This window comes from Rhinoraja longicauda, chromosome 3 (assembly GCF_053455715.1).
Source record: "Rhinoraja longicauda isolate Sanriku21f chromosome 3, sRhiLon1.1, whole genome shotgun sequence".
Lineage (NCBI taxonomy): Eukaryota > Metazoa > Chordata > Chondrichthyes > Rajiformes > Arhynchobatidae > Rhinoraja > Rhinoraja longicauda.
Genome location: NC_135955.1, coordinates 26457136 through 26471139, shown reverse-complemented (window position 1 = coordinate 26471139; position 14004 = coordinate 26457136).

The window sequence follows — 14004 nt, the reverse complement described above, 5'->3', positions numbered from 1 at the left end:
TGATGGACCAAGTTCCTCCACATGCAGTTCCTTGGTTGATAAAATAATTTCTACACAATCTGAGTACGGAGGAGTCAATGGGGTTTCTACTTCCAAGTTTCTATAAATGTTGCAGCATACTGTGAACATATTTAATTCAACATCAATAATTATTCAAAATAATTTCAACAAGAGTTAACTTTTCTTTCTCTTTTCATTTCTGAATGTTGCAGGTCACACTTAGCTGAAGAACTACAATTCCTGATTTGGATGATGAAATTAGAAGTAACATTAGCAAGTTTGCAGATGACACAAAGCTGGGTGGCAGTGTGAACTGCGAAGAGGATGTTAGGAGGTTGCAGGGTGACTTGGACAGGTTGAGTGAGTGGGCAGATACATTGAGGCAGTGCAGCGTAGGCTCACGGGATTGATCCCTGGGATGGCGGGACTGTCATATGAGGAAAGATTGAAAAGACTAGGCTTGTATTCACTGGCGTTTAGAAGGATGAAAGGTGATCTTATAGAGACATATAAAATTATAAAAAGACTGGACAAGCTAGATGCAGGAAAAATGTTCCCAATGTTGGGGGAATCCAGAACCAAGGAGCCACAGTCTTAGAATAAAGGGGAGGCCATTTAAAACTGAAGTGAGAAGAAACTTTTTCACCCAGAGAGTTGTGAATTTGTGGAATTCTCTGCCACAGAGGGCAGTGGGGGCCAAATCAGTGGATGAATTTAAGAGAGAGTTAGATACTCTGGGGCTAGTAGAATCAAGAGATATGGGGAGAAGTTGGGCACAGGTTACTGATTGTAGATGATCAGCCATGATCACAACGAATGGTGGTGCTGGCTCAAAGGGCCAAATGGCACCTATTTTCTATGTTTCTATGGCAGATGTAGTATAACATAAATAAATGTGAGGTTATCCACTTTGCCGGCAAAAATAAGGAGGCAGATTATTATCTCAATGGTGTCAGATTAGGTAAAGGGGAAGTGCAGCGAGACCTTGGTGTCCTTGTACACCAGTCACTGAAAGTAAGCGTGCACGTACAGCAGGCAGTGAAGAAAGCTAATGGCATGTTGGCCTTCTATGTTTCTAATTGGAAAGCTCAAAGCACTGGAGAATTCTCGCCAATGCTGTCTCAATAGAATCCTCCAAATTCACTTCAGGATAGGTAAACCGACAAGCATCGAGATTGATCACACTGAACCAGCTCCATTATTCTGAATAGAAACCAAGCATTCTTTGCAGAGGTCTATCATAGCCAGCCTCTGCATCCACTTATTTCAAGCCCCATTGTACACTGGTATCCAAATCTGACAGGAAACAGATCTTGTGGCAGGAACTTGAACTTCCACTGTAGAAGCAATGGAAGCTCAAACATTGACCATCAGATTTTGCGTCATGGTTAATTCTGTAAGTGTATTGACTGTAATTACCAATTGCAAGGTGGAATGGATAACCTCTCAACTCAATGCACAGCCCTGTACCAAAGGTGCTGAAAACATCCATGCTACATGTCACTATGCTATCCAATACGCTTCACACAAACGAAGAAGTATGTTCATACACCCACTTGCTCTCTTTTGGTGTGATTCTTCAAAGTCCTTATCTGAGTCCTCTGCAGAATTGTGACTTTGCCATTCAGCAAGCTTCAGTAACTTCAACAACCCTATCCCCAGCCCCACTTTGGTGTATTAGTGTTTTACCAAGTGCAGATCTCATCTTTAATTTATCCTTCAAATTGCAAGGCATTTTGGTGTCTGTGCTGAGGACAGTGACTTTGAAGACACAAGAGATTACAAATGCTGGAATCTGGGGAAAATACTAGCTATTGGATGAACTCAGTGGGTCAGGCAGAGTCTGATGGAGGCACACAGATGGTTGACTGATGCAGGGTCACTAAACAATGACTGTCCCTTAACTAACCATAGATGCTGCCTAACCTGCCGAGTTACTCCAACAGCTTGTATTTTTTTTGCAGCAATTTGGAAATTGAGGAAAGGAGTATATTCATCTGCACTTTTTATGGTTCTTTCTGCACTACCAAGATAAGTTCCAGTTCTTTTCTGAAATAAGAAAATACAGTGGCTATGTTGCAACAAGAGAAGTAAAAATATAAAGTACATGTTTACACTATCTGCAAAAGAAGTTGCAAGATAAGTGAAAAGTGAAAGAAAAAGAGATAAGGAAAATCAGATATAGAGAAACTCGCAGCTTCAATGGTTTTAGCTTAAATGAACTTAATGACATTATTTCCTCAATGGTCAGCACCATCTCCCCCACAGGGTCTCAACATGCAATGCATCTCACTGCTATCCATTAGTTCCTGCAGCTGCTGGTTATGTCACTTTATCCTGTCAGAAATAACTGTAACAACGAGTATTATACAAAATGTTTGTGTGATGTATTTGTGATAGTTGCCAATGTGTGAAAGTTTTGAGATGTAGATTTGATAGATATGATTTAAGAGTGAAGTTAGGCATATGAAGGTTAGTCCTGATGGATAGAGATTTTTTGGTGAACGAATAATGATGGTGTGTAAATTGAAAAATTGATAACATTATTAGGAAAGACACAAAATAGTCAGTACAGGTAGAATCGGGGAGCAGCAGGAATTATAAAGGGGGCAGTAAGAGAGGGTCTCACAGAACTCCTGTCGGAGAAAAGAGGAGAACTTCAAACTAGGCATAGCTTGAGGCGATTTTGCAGTGGAGCAGTTATTAGGATATGGCATTTGAAAGTGCACCTACTGAACTCAACAACTCACATGAAGTTATTAGAATTATTCCTGTGCTACATTTAGATCCTTAAATTTAAATTTAGAACTTAAAACTCCCAATTTATAAAAAATATACTGTTTCAGGTCAAGGCAATATAACGTAACATTACCTGGATCACTAACTTCTGCCGTGAATTCACTGGCATCATTCTTATTCTCATTCAATGAATAGCTCACAGTTTCACACCATTCAAATATTTCTAATTTTAGAATTAACTTATCTTTCAAATCTAAGGGGGAAAAAATAAATTTGAATGACAGTTAAAACCAATATATCAATCATAATTCAGTCACTTTCTATAAAACAGGATGACAGTTTAGGTTTATATGTCATTGCAATTGGAGGATACACCATATTCCCTGCTATAACCTTTGCATTTGTTTTTCTATACTATCTATATACCAGGCTTGATAAATAAGTACCACTTGAGAATTAACCACAAAAACACATTTTTCAGCCAACAAGACAGTTATATAATAAAAAGAGAAAATACTGGACCTACTTTAACCAAAAGTATTAACTCTGTTTCGCTTCCCACAGAGTTAATAGATTTCCAGTATCTTCAGTTCTTTTGATTTCACAAAATTATACAATATGAATTATTTGATATAATGTAATTTGAGGATACTGGAAATGCATCAAATTTTGTTTTCGCCTTGATATTTCAGTGTTCATTTCAAAATAAGAACATCAGATACATTCTTAAAGACAAAACCTTTTCTTGCCACTTTCCCCCTCCCAATGTTCTCCTTAGTTCTCCAAAAATTTGAGTTACAAAGAGCAAAATATGGTATTTTGCATGTGACCATTAATTTTGCCTGTGCCTTGATCAAAAGCATCAGTGAACTGTTATGGTGCAATATAAATCATAACCGAGACTAAATCTGATCTCAGAGAGTTGTAAATCTGTGGAATTCTCTGCCTCAGAAGCCAGTGGAGGCCAATTCTCTGGATGCTTTCAAGAGAGAAAGAGCTCTTAAAGAGCTCTTAATGAGCTCTTAAAGAGCTCTTAATGAGCTCTTAATGCTTTTAGATAGAGCTCTTAATGATAACGGAGTAAGGGGGTATGGGGAGAGGGCAGGTACTGATTGTGGATGATCAACCATGATCACATTGAATGGCGGTGCTGGCTCGAAGGGCCGAATGGCCTACTCCTGCACCTATTGTCTATTGTCTCAAGCGATCTCCACAAACATGTACTTCAAGCAAACAGACCAAAAGTAGGAAACCTGGCCAATTTTCTTCTCATAACTCAGGTAAAAGTGCTGACACAATAGTTCTTAAGTAATTGGGATATTTAATTTGTAACACTGGGCTAAGAGCACTATATAAAATTCACCAGCCAAGTGAACATTTTGCTCACCCCTTAGCAAAAGATTAAAATTGCATCAGGATACAATATGCATCTTCAATTACTCATGTGTTTATCTGCTGAAGGGAGAACTATTTCCTTGCCTACTTCAACATCCAGGAATCCCTATCATGGGTAGGAATGGATGAGTAAGAAACTGCATGATGATTTTTCTTCAGCCAGGACTCATTGAAAAACAGAACATTACAAGACTAAAATTACACTCCATATAACTTACCATTGTTTATAATATTTTTACATGAATCATTAACTGTCACATCTTCTGGGGTCAATGGTAAAATTAATTTAATTTCTGAAAGTGGTGAGAAGCCTTCATTCCAACTGAAGTCCACTGCATTGCTGATACACGGTTTCAGAGGTAGCTTCAGAAACTGTCAAAAAGTATTGTTATATTTAATTCATTATTATTTTCATCCTTTCTACTTTTTACACATTGAGACAGGGCAATCTCATTCTCCATAAGGTGCACCCGTCAGAATATTACGATGGAAAGTCAGAATAATACCAATACCTTTTGAATAGTTTACCATTTTTGCATTCTTCCTTCCATCCCAATTATTCGTCTTGTTTTGCCCTGCATCCTTCCCTCCTACCTCCTAATGCCTGTATCGGATGACTCGTGCTTCCCATTCTTCACCATTTGCTTTCTCTTTAACTTCACATACCTTTCAACTCCTTGATTTTTACCTCTAAACCCCTATGTTTCCAATATAGGCTTAACTAACACCTTGCAATTTAAAACGGAAAAAGAGATGCAGTAACCCTGAAAGATGAAGAAAATAAACACGGGAATTAAGAATGAAAATTATAGAAGAAAATAAAACAAGACATACAAACATGCAGATCAAAAAGAAAATAAGTGCACAATAATCTGACAAATTTATGTGAAAGGAAAATTATGTTCAACATCAGGAGATAGTTTAATTTAGTTTAGAGATGCAGCATGGAAACAGGCCCTTCAGCCCATTGAGTCCACGCAGACCATCGATCATCCGTACACTAGTTCTCTGTCCAACACACTAGGGGCAAATTTACAGAAGCCAATTGACTTAAAAACCTGCATGTCTTTGAAGTGGCTGGAACACAGAGCTCCTGCAGAAAATCCTCACGATCATGGGGAAAGCGTACAAACTCCATACAGACAGCATCCGTGTTCAGGATCGAATCCATGTCTCTGGCATTGTGAGGTAGCAACTCTATCAACGTACCAGTGCTGCCCCAAATGTAGATTTTGTAAAATTTTTGCAAATGTTCCAAATACGGTAATCCTCTACTTTAGATTCTGGATCACTTTAACAATAAGTACCTATGTCAAGATGCTATTCAATGACTCCAGCTCAGCCTTCAAGAATGCTTTACACAGCCCAGTCTGTGATGAAGGGTCCCGACCTGAAGCATCACCTATTCATGTTCTCCAAAGATGCTGCTTGACCCGCTGAGTTACAAAGATGCTGCTTCCTCATTCGGGCAACCTATGATGTCCTTCCTAGCCCAAAAAATCTCAACCAATGGCTGGGCGAAGATCCATCATGCCCCCTGTGTTCAACACCAGCCACGCTTAAGCACATCCTCACTGGGTGTAAAGTAAGCCTCTCCCAAGGACGGTACACCTGGAGACATAATCAAGTGCTCAAATGCCTGGCAGCGACTCTGGAAAGCAGAAGAACAACCAACAATGCCCTGCCGCCCAGAACAACCAACCCAGTTATGCCAATTGCCTTTGTTCGGGAGGGGGAACAAAAGCAACGGAAAATTCCACCAAGGACAAGGTTTGGACAGCTGAAAGCATCCCGGGACTGGCAGATGCGGGTGGATGTGGACCAACGGCTTACAGTTCCACCAGAGATAGCCATCACCAACTTGAGGCCTGATCTTGTCCTCTGGTCCAACTCTCAGCGCATGGTGTATTTTGTGGAGCTCACAGTCCCTTGGGAGGATGCTGTGCAGGAAGCCTTTGAAAGAAAGAAACTGCGCTACACAGACCTTGCAGCGGAGGCAGAACAGCGGGGCTGGAGAGCAAAGATCTGCCCGGTAGAAGTTGGATGTCGAGGATTTGTGGCAACATCTACCGTAAGACTGATGAAGGACCTGGGGATCAGCGGACAAGCCCTACGCCAGGCTATCAAGAAAACATCACAGGTGGCAGAGCGGAGTAGCCAGTGGCTCTGGCTGAAGAGGAAAGACCCCATCTGGTCTCCCAAATAAGCCGGCTAGGCAGATGCAGAGGGGGGTGGTTCTGGGACGCCAGAATGGAGACGTCGTGGGTCCAATCAGCGAAACGTCGATGAAAGTAGGTGCCCACTTGATAACCCCAATGACGTGTCTGCCTAGCCTTTCTCAACATCGGAGGAGCATAGGTGAGTGCATAAGCCTCCCATCACCACCAGGAGCAAGTTGACATTTAGCACTTTGGATTTCTAACATCTTGTCCTGTGCATTTGGAAACACTCCAGCACTTTGTGTCCTTTTTTAACAGCCCAGCCTATCTAAGGCTCATCACTTCCATTCATACGTACTATCTTCACAGTGCTTTGCATCAGGAAGGCTGGAAGCATCATTAAGGATGACCTAATTCTACTCCAATCTTGGCCATTCCCTCTTATGCTTTCTGGGAGAAGATATGGAAACTTAGTAGCCCAGATGTTCAGACTTGGGAAAATATTCATCCGCACTGCTCTCAGATTGCTGAAATAATTTCCTTCTTCTCACCCCCTTCCCGGAGGTGCTGCCACATACTCTTACTCTCAACTCTACCTCAATCAGTTATTCTATTATTGCAGTTTATTATTTTATTTGCACTACTTCAGATTGCACTACAATCTCTGCAGCATTCTGCTGTTTTGTATTTGTTGTCACATTTATTGTTGTCGCTGTCATTATCACATATACTGTGCATGCTAGGTGAACAAAGACTTTAATTGCACCCTGGTGTATATCACAATAAACAAATCTGAATCTGAAATTTAAACTAGAATTATTGACAATTTCATGTTCAATTTTCTGCAGGTATCACAAATGCTGGAGTAACTCAGCAGGTCAGGCAGCATCTAGGAGAGAGGAAATGGGTGACGTTTTGGTTCGAGACTCTTCTTCAGTCTGAATTCCCTCTCTCCTAGATGCTGCCTGACCTGCTGAGTTACTCCAGCATTTTGCGATACCTTCGATTTGTACCAGCATCTGCAGTTATTTTCCTACACTATTCAATTTTCTGCAAGTCTTCTTCCTAAACAAGAGAGGGCAGCAAAGCACAAGACACTCTCTCAAAGAATACCACGAGTGTTCTCCCATTATTTATTCCTAACCTTTGGACATTCTAGCTATTATTGCTACTATTGTGTAAGTTTGCTATGTGCGGATTGTTTGCCGAGCTAGTTTCTAACATTAGTGTCTATACTTTGAATGTAATTTAAGACGAATCTGCATGAATCTCCAAGAATCATAAGAAGATGGGCAGGTTTGTAAAACGGCAACATAAGGATGGAGGAACTACTGTAAGACAATTCCCAGAAAATCAATAACCAATCATCAACTAGTCTACAGGACCAATTGGTAACTTCTAACGCGTCTCCACTCCAGAACCAAAACCTCGCTAACCTCTGTAGTCAAGCTACAGTACGCAGATAATGGTTGCATTTGCACGTGTTTGGAGGTTAGGTTCTGATTATCAACTCATTCGATGAAGCTTGGGAAGGATTAGCCTTACAATCAACATCTGCCCAACATCTGTTATATTAACCAGATGCAAAATTAACACTTCCAGTTTGAGGTATGACTTGGCAATCCTTGTGAGTAGCATACAATGGCATTGTTATTACAAATCCTTCAATTATGTCTTCCTCCCCTGCAGAGATTGTAGTGCAATCTGAAGTAGTGCGAATGTGTGTGTGTGTGTGTGTGTGTGTGTGTGTGTGTGTGTGTGTGTGTGTGTGTGTGTGTGTGTGTGTGTGTGTGTGTGTGTGTGTGTGTGTGTGTGTGTGTGTGTTTGGGTGTGTGTGGAGACAGGGATACAGATTCCTGCTGAGCTAGGGATAGAGGTGGAAAAGACGAGGGACTGAGGGAGATAGATGCAAGAAAGTGTCAGAAAGATAGAGTGGCAAAAACATGTTTTTTTCCCTACTGTTTATCTTTACATATAACTAAAACTTAAGGATTACAATACTGGGCTGATTGTTAAAAGACTGGGTGATTTTGTCTAGCATCAGGAAGCTCACAACATCCAGCAAAAACAGATTTGTGTTTCTATTCACTTTTAAATGCTATTTTACCTCATCGTCCAGTTGTGGAAATGGTTTGTAATCTTCCTCAATCAAAAGCTTTTCAGTTGCTCTGTCAGCAATGTCCTTCTTTGAGGAATAGAGCAGGCAGGAGCTGAAATAGTGCAGCAGATGGTTGAAATGAGGAAACTAACTGCATATTATATTTGCATCCCAAAAGACACGTGTAAGAATTAGTGCTGGAAATTATAGTTCCGTTTCTTTTGGTATGCAAAACATATTCTGAATGTGATGTTAACATCCTCTGAAAAAAACTATAAAATTGAGCATAGATAAGATTTATAATGCTTTTTTTGCACTTTGTAATCAATTTGAGCTGCAATCCTTAAGTTTAATTTATAAAAATACTCATTCTTTTACCTGAAAAACATCTCCTCAGTTAAAGACTCTCCTTTAGAATTTATAAATGGATCTTTCAGGGAAATTTTTTTCAATCTGCAACTGAGAGAATGTAATTTGGGCAGCTGCTTGTGAAACTCTGACAGGTAATCTGCAAACACGATTTCATCATGCAGAAAAATATCTAAAATGAAAATTAAACATAATTTACACACAACAGCAATTTTGAGCAGAATTCCATCAGACCATTAAGTCACATTTATGTTTCACAAAGTGCAAGATAATCAGACATTGTAATGCCCAAAGTAAATGATTTGATGACTGATTCTATTAAATGTTCTCCATATTACTGTTTCTCAAAATATGTAAATTCTTTTCTTGCAGTTGGGATTATTTTTAATATCTTTAGTCTTTTTAGTCCTTCTAGAAAGCTTTTGTTTATTATCTCCTCAATTTTTCAATCAAAATAATAAACTACTGATCAAAATATTTTGATTACAACAGGCAGAATGGATAAAAATCAACCAGTGGAAACGATGTACTCATCAGCCAACATGTGTTAGACTGTTCCAGTGGTACTATCCACTTCTCTATGAGATTCACTAATAATATAATAATAATATATTCCTTTATTCGTCCCACACCTGGGACATTTACAGTGTTACAGCAGCAAAGTGGATAGCAAGAGAGCAAGAGATCATTGATTATAAATAAAAGATACATAAATTGTCATCAGTTTTCTGTGTGTTCTTAGCTGTTATTGTTGACTCGTCTGCTGGGAGCAGTGCTGGTTGTGCAGGTTAATGCTTTGACATTAGCTCCAATATTTTGGAGATCATACAGTCAAAAGTGATATCAGTATTTAGTGTAGGATTATGGATAAGTAGCCAGCCACAGAACTCTGCATGGATTTTTCCACTGGCTTTCAAGTTGATCAAATCTCAAATGCTGGAACTGAACCTGGAAGATTGAAACAAAAGACTTGGCAGCATTTGGTCAATGTCTCCATTTCCTTGAAGATAGACATGGAGTAACTCAGCTGGAGTAACAGGCAGCATCTCTGGATATTTCCTACACTTTTTGTCTCAATTTTCTCAATGGGTTTCCGAAGAATAATCGTGTAACTAAGTATAACACTAGATAGAGAATATTCTATTCCAAAGTGCAAACCCCAAAAACATTTGCTATTATTTGCGAAATCTGGAGGTATTCATCATTTTGGAATAAAGCCTGGGAGATATGTTGGATTTTCCACAAAACATGAAGGGAAGTGATAAGGTTGTATTCTGATTCAATTGTTGAAAAATTCAAGACAGAAAACCTTTCCTTTAATTCACAAAATTGTTAAACTTTACAGAGGTCCATGAAAACCAGAAGTGCAAGCCTTCTGAGGACTGACTGCTGCCTTTTTGAAATTGAGCAGAATTGTACTTTCAGAATATCATCAATATTCATACTCAGCACTATATCAATTGTTTTTGCCTACTCCAGCTACATAAGTGCAGTCTGGTACACAAACAACCATAAGAATAAAAGCGATGAATAGCCAAAGTTTCTTCTGCAAATAGGGGATATTTTTAAAGTTTATTTTTAAAGCAGCAGTATGCTTTATTAGCAAATTCTCATTGAAACAACTGGGGAAAATACTTTGTGAATGAGATATGTGGTGTATTTAATAAACTGGAACTTGAAGTATTACAATTATTTGGTCCTTAAATGCCATATTTTATGTTAAGAAGTTCTCTAAAGTCAGGTTTACAGTTTCTAAATCATATCTATATTAGACAAGTTACCCAACAATGTACTGTACCCATACAATAAAAGGAATTTTCTAAAGTTAGAAACTTTTACAAACACCATCACAGAAACACTATTTGTGTTTACAATATAGTGTGTAGGAAACTGTCCGCTTCAAGAGTTGCTCGCTATTTTGTTATGGCATCTTTTATATCTTAAACAAAATATCTGGAAATAAAGCGCATGCAACAGCCTGTACAAAGCTTTTTTATTTGTTTTTTAATTGGTAAAGCTTAACTGGGATTTATTTTATACTTCAAACATGCTTTAAGAATGTAACCTTTCAAAAATGGATACTATGCAAGATCATTGAGCAATCACATTTGTTTGTGGATATTCAATAGAATAATGAGTGCAATGACCAGTGAATTTGGGATAGGATAGATGGGATAATCAGATTAGTAAAAAGATGGGTGACAGCGTTCAATGTGCAGGTATTATTCATTGTCATTTTTAACTCAGTTGCCAATTATTATAGAAAGAACTACTCTTGTTGCATTAATTGGAAGTTCTTTATTTTCATATTTTTCATATTTCAGATACAGCGCGGAAACAGGCCTTTTCGGCCCACCAAGTCCGCGCCGCCCAGCGATCCCCGCACACTAACACTATTAACACTATCCTACACACACTAGGGACAACATTTTTTTAAACATTTTTTTTACATTTACCCAGTCAATTAACCTACGTCTTTAACAATCAACAATATTCAATTTTGCCAAACAATGATAAGCAACGGTTGTTGGAAAATATATATATAACAGCAATTGAAAAACTCCAAAACTAGTGTCACATTTGTTTCCAGGTTAAGCCTTGTGCCATGAAGAAGAGCCCCTTTATCCACTCCTGTAACATCACCATAGAGCCTTGAATCAGCCCATTTACTGCCAAACCCTTCATCCATGCACTTTTCAAGTCAAGATATGCCTGAACTAAATTATATTTACCAAACCTTGGTATTAGTAAAGCAACAATTCGGTATTAGAATTCTTCTTCTATTAGAATTTTTTCAACTTCTTCTCAGGTTTCACCCATGTTTATTTATAATTCCTCCCCCAAGGCTTTAATGCCATATCTCCATTCATCTAATTCTGTTCTTTGTGTTCAAGTTTACTGTCAACCATCAGCATCTTCAGATACATTGCAATTTTCTCAGAAACTCTCTGTCAAAACCGCCCCATCAACTTCTCCTTTAAGACACTTCTTGAAATCTACCCTTTTCACAAATATTCAGTTAGCCACTGCAGCATCTCACCCCAATTATTAATATCACACAGAATACCACAGAAAACTCCCCAAACATGATAGGACAACTTTGCACTATATTCTTTCAGGAATCTCTAACACCCCAGTTTTATTGCACCACTCAAAAAATTAATATCTTGCCTTATAGGTAGGTCCTGAATGTTTCCATTTTTAGATTTAGTTTAGTTCAGTTCAGGGATGTTATTTTGTTTATTATTTCTGTAAGGCAGTGTTCGGTGTTAATGACAATTTAAATCAATGACATTACAAGATAAAGTTTATATACGAACAATTTTTTCTTAAAAATACTGACATTCGTTTTATGAAAGTAGTTGGATTCAATGCAAGCACATTACCTGTTCCTGTCTGTGAAATTACATGTTCAAGATCAACAACCTCAAACTTGTCCTGCTCATCGTTCGCAAGGTGCAAAACATCTCTCCTTAACAATGAGCTCACTTCTTCTGTGAGATTCTGAGAATTCGGATTTGAACTGGGCACAATCTCCAAACTGTCAGTCCGATTTGAGATGGCATGGAATAAATATACAGTATAGAAAAATGTAAAACGTGGTAATTAAAAAAATATAATGAAATACATATACACAAAACTAAGATTCCATCTGGTTTATGAAGAGCCTAACATTAGATGAAGCGGATCAGCTTCATATCTTCCTTTCATAATTTGTCCTGTTAATATTTCTGGTTTCAGTACAGTTTACCACAGAAAAAAAAGAAAACACGTAATACTTTGAGTTCTGATGAATGGCCTTTGACCGGAAACATTGACTACTTATTTTCCATTGACGAGACCTGTGGTGGTACTGGTGTATGTCAAAGACATTCCGTTGACCCTTTATGTTGTAAATAGAGACAAAATGTTTTTCCAGCATTTTTTGTTTTCATCAAAACAAAATTCTGTGCCACAATGATTCCAACTTTCAAGATAGAACGTAAACATACTTGGAGATATTTCACAAACCTGGTTTCTCTAACCAAGATATTTTAAAAATCTTCTTCTCAAAATTTTGTCGGATGATCCCGTGTTATGGCCATTCAGCTAATGGAATTCGTCCTTAAAAAAATCACAATGCACTACCCAAAAATTTGAGATTGAAAATAATATTCGCTCTCACTGAATTTATGGAAAAAAGAAAAATAAATAAACAAAAATTGTTATCACTTGTATTTCTTAATGCAGATGGATATTACGCAGCTTTGCTTTAAAAAAAATCATGATGTTCTACCATTTTCATGAAAAACAACCCCACCAGCCATAACATGGGGGTCACCTGTATTCTGTCGCATTCATGAACCTCTAGAGTGATAAACGTTTGTGATTTCTGAGTTGCCTACTTTCCAATAGAGGTGCTGGTACAATTAAATTCCTTCATTGTTACATTTATGCTCGAAGATACCAGGTTCACACTCTTACATTGAAAATTATAAAAGACAATGCAGTCAGAAACAGGAATTACTAATTCAGTCCCACAGCTTGTTCTGCTTTCCACAGAACATGGCTGATATGGTTCTTAATTCCACTTCCCCGTTGGGTTTCCAATATCCCTGTCATTAAATGATAGAGCCCAAATTCATCTCCATGATTCTTCAATTGCAATGTTACCAAAAACACTGGCAGTCTCCAAAATGTCTGGAGCATAAATCCCCCCAAACACGAATTAATCACATTCTCTTAGGGTAAGAGGGGGAGGGGGGGGGGGTGGGGTGGGAAGATAGAATGCGGGGGAAGGGAGGTTTGGGGAGAAAGGGAGGGGGGGTGGTTGGCAGGGTTGGGGGAGAAGGGGGGAGGGAGAGTTGGAGGAGAAGGGGGGAGGGAGGGTTGGAGGAGAAGGGGAGGGAAAAGTGGGGGGAGGTGGGAGAAGGAGGGGGAGAAGGAGGGGAGAAGGACGGGGAGAAGGAGGGGGAGAAGGAGGAGGAGGGGGGAAAGGAGGGAGAGAGAAGGGGGGAGAAGAAGGAGAAAGGTGAGGAACAATGAGAAATAAGCACCAAGGAAAACAAAGAAAAAGAAAGCAGAGCAGGAGGAGAGATAAACAGCAAGGGGAGAAAAGAAAGAGGAGAAACAAGAATGCGAATGACAAGAATCCCATCTAGCTATTGATAATTCTATACCCATCTAATAATTTAGTCTAAGGACACCCTAGATGCAACTTTCTAGTTACCTGAAGTACTTTTCCAATACTCACACCAGCCCCGA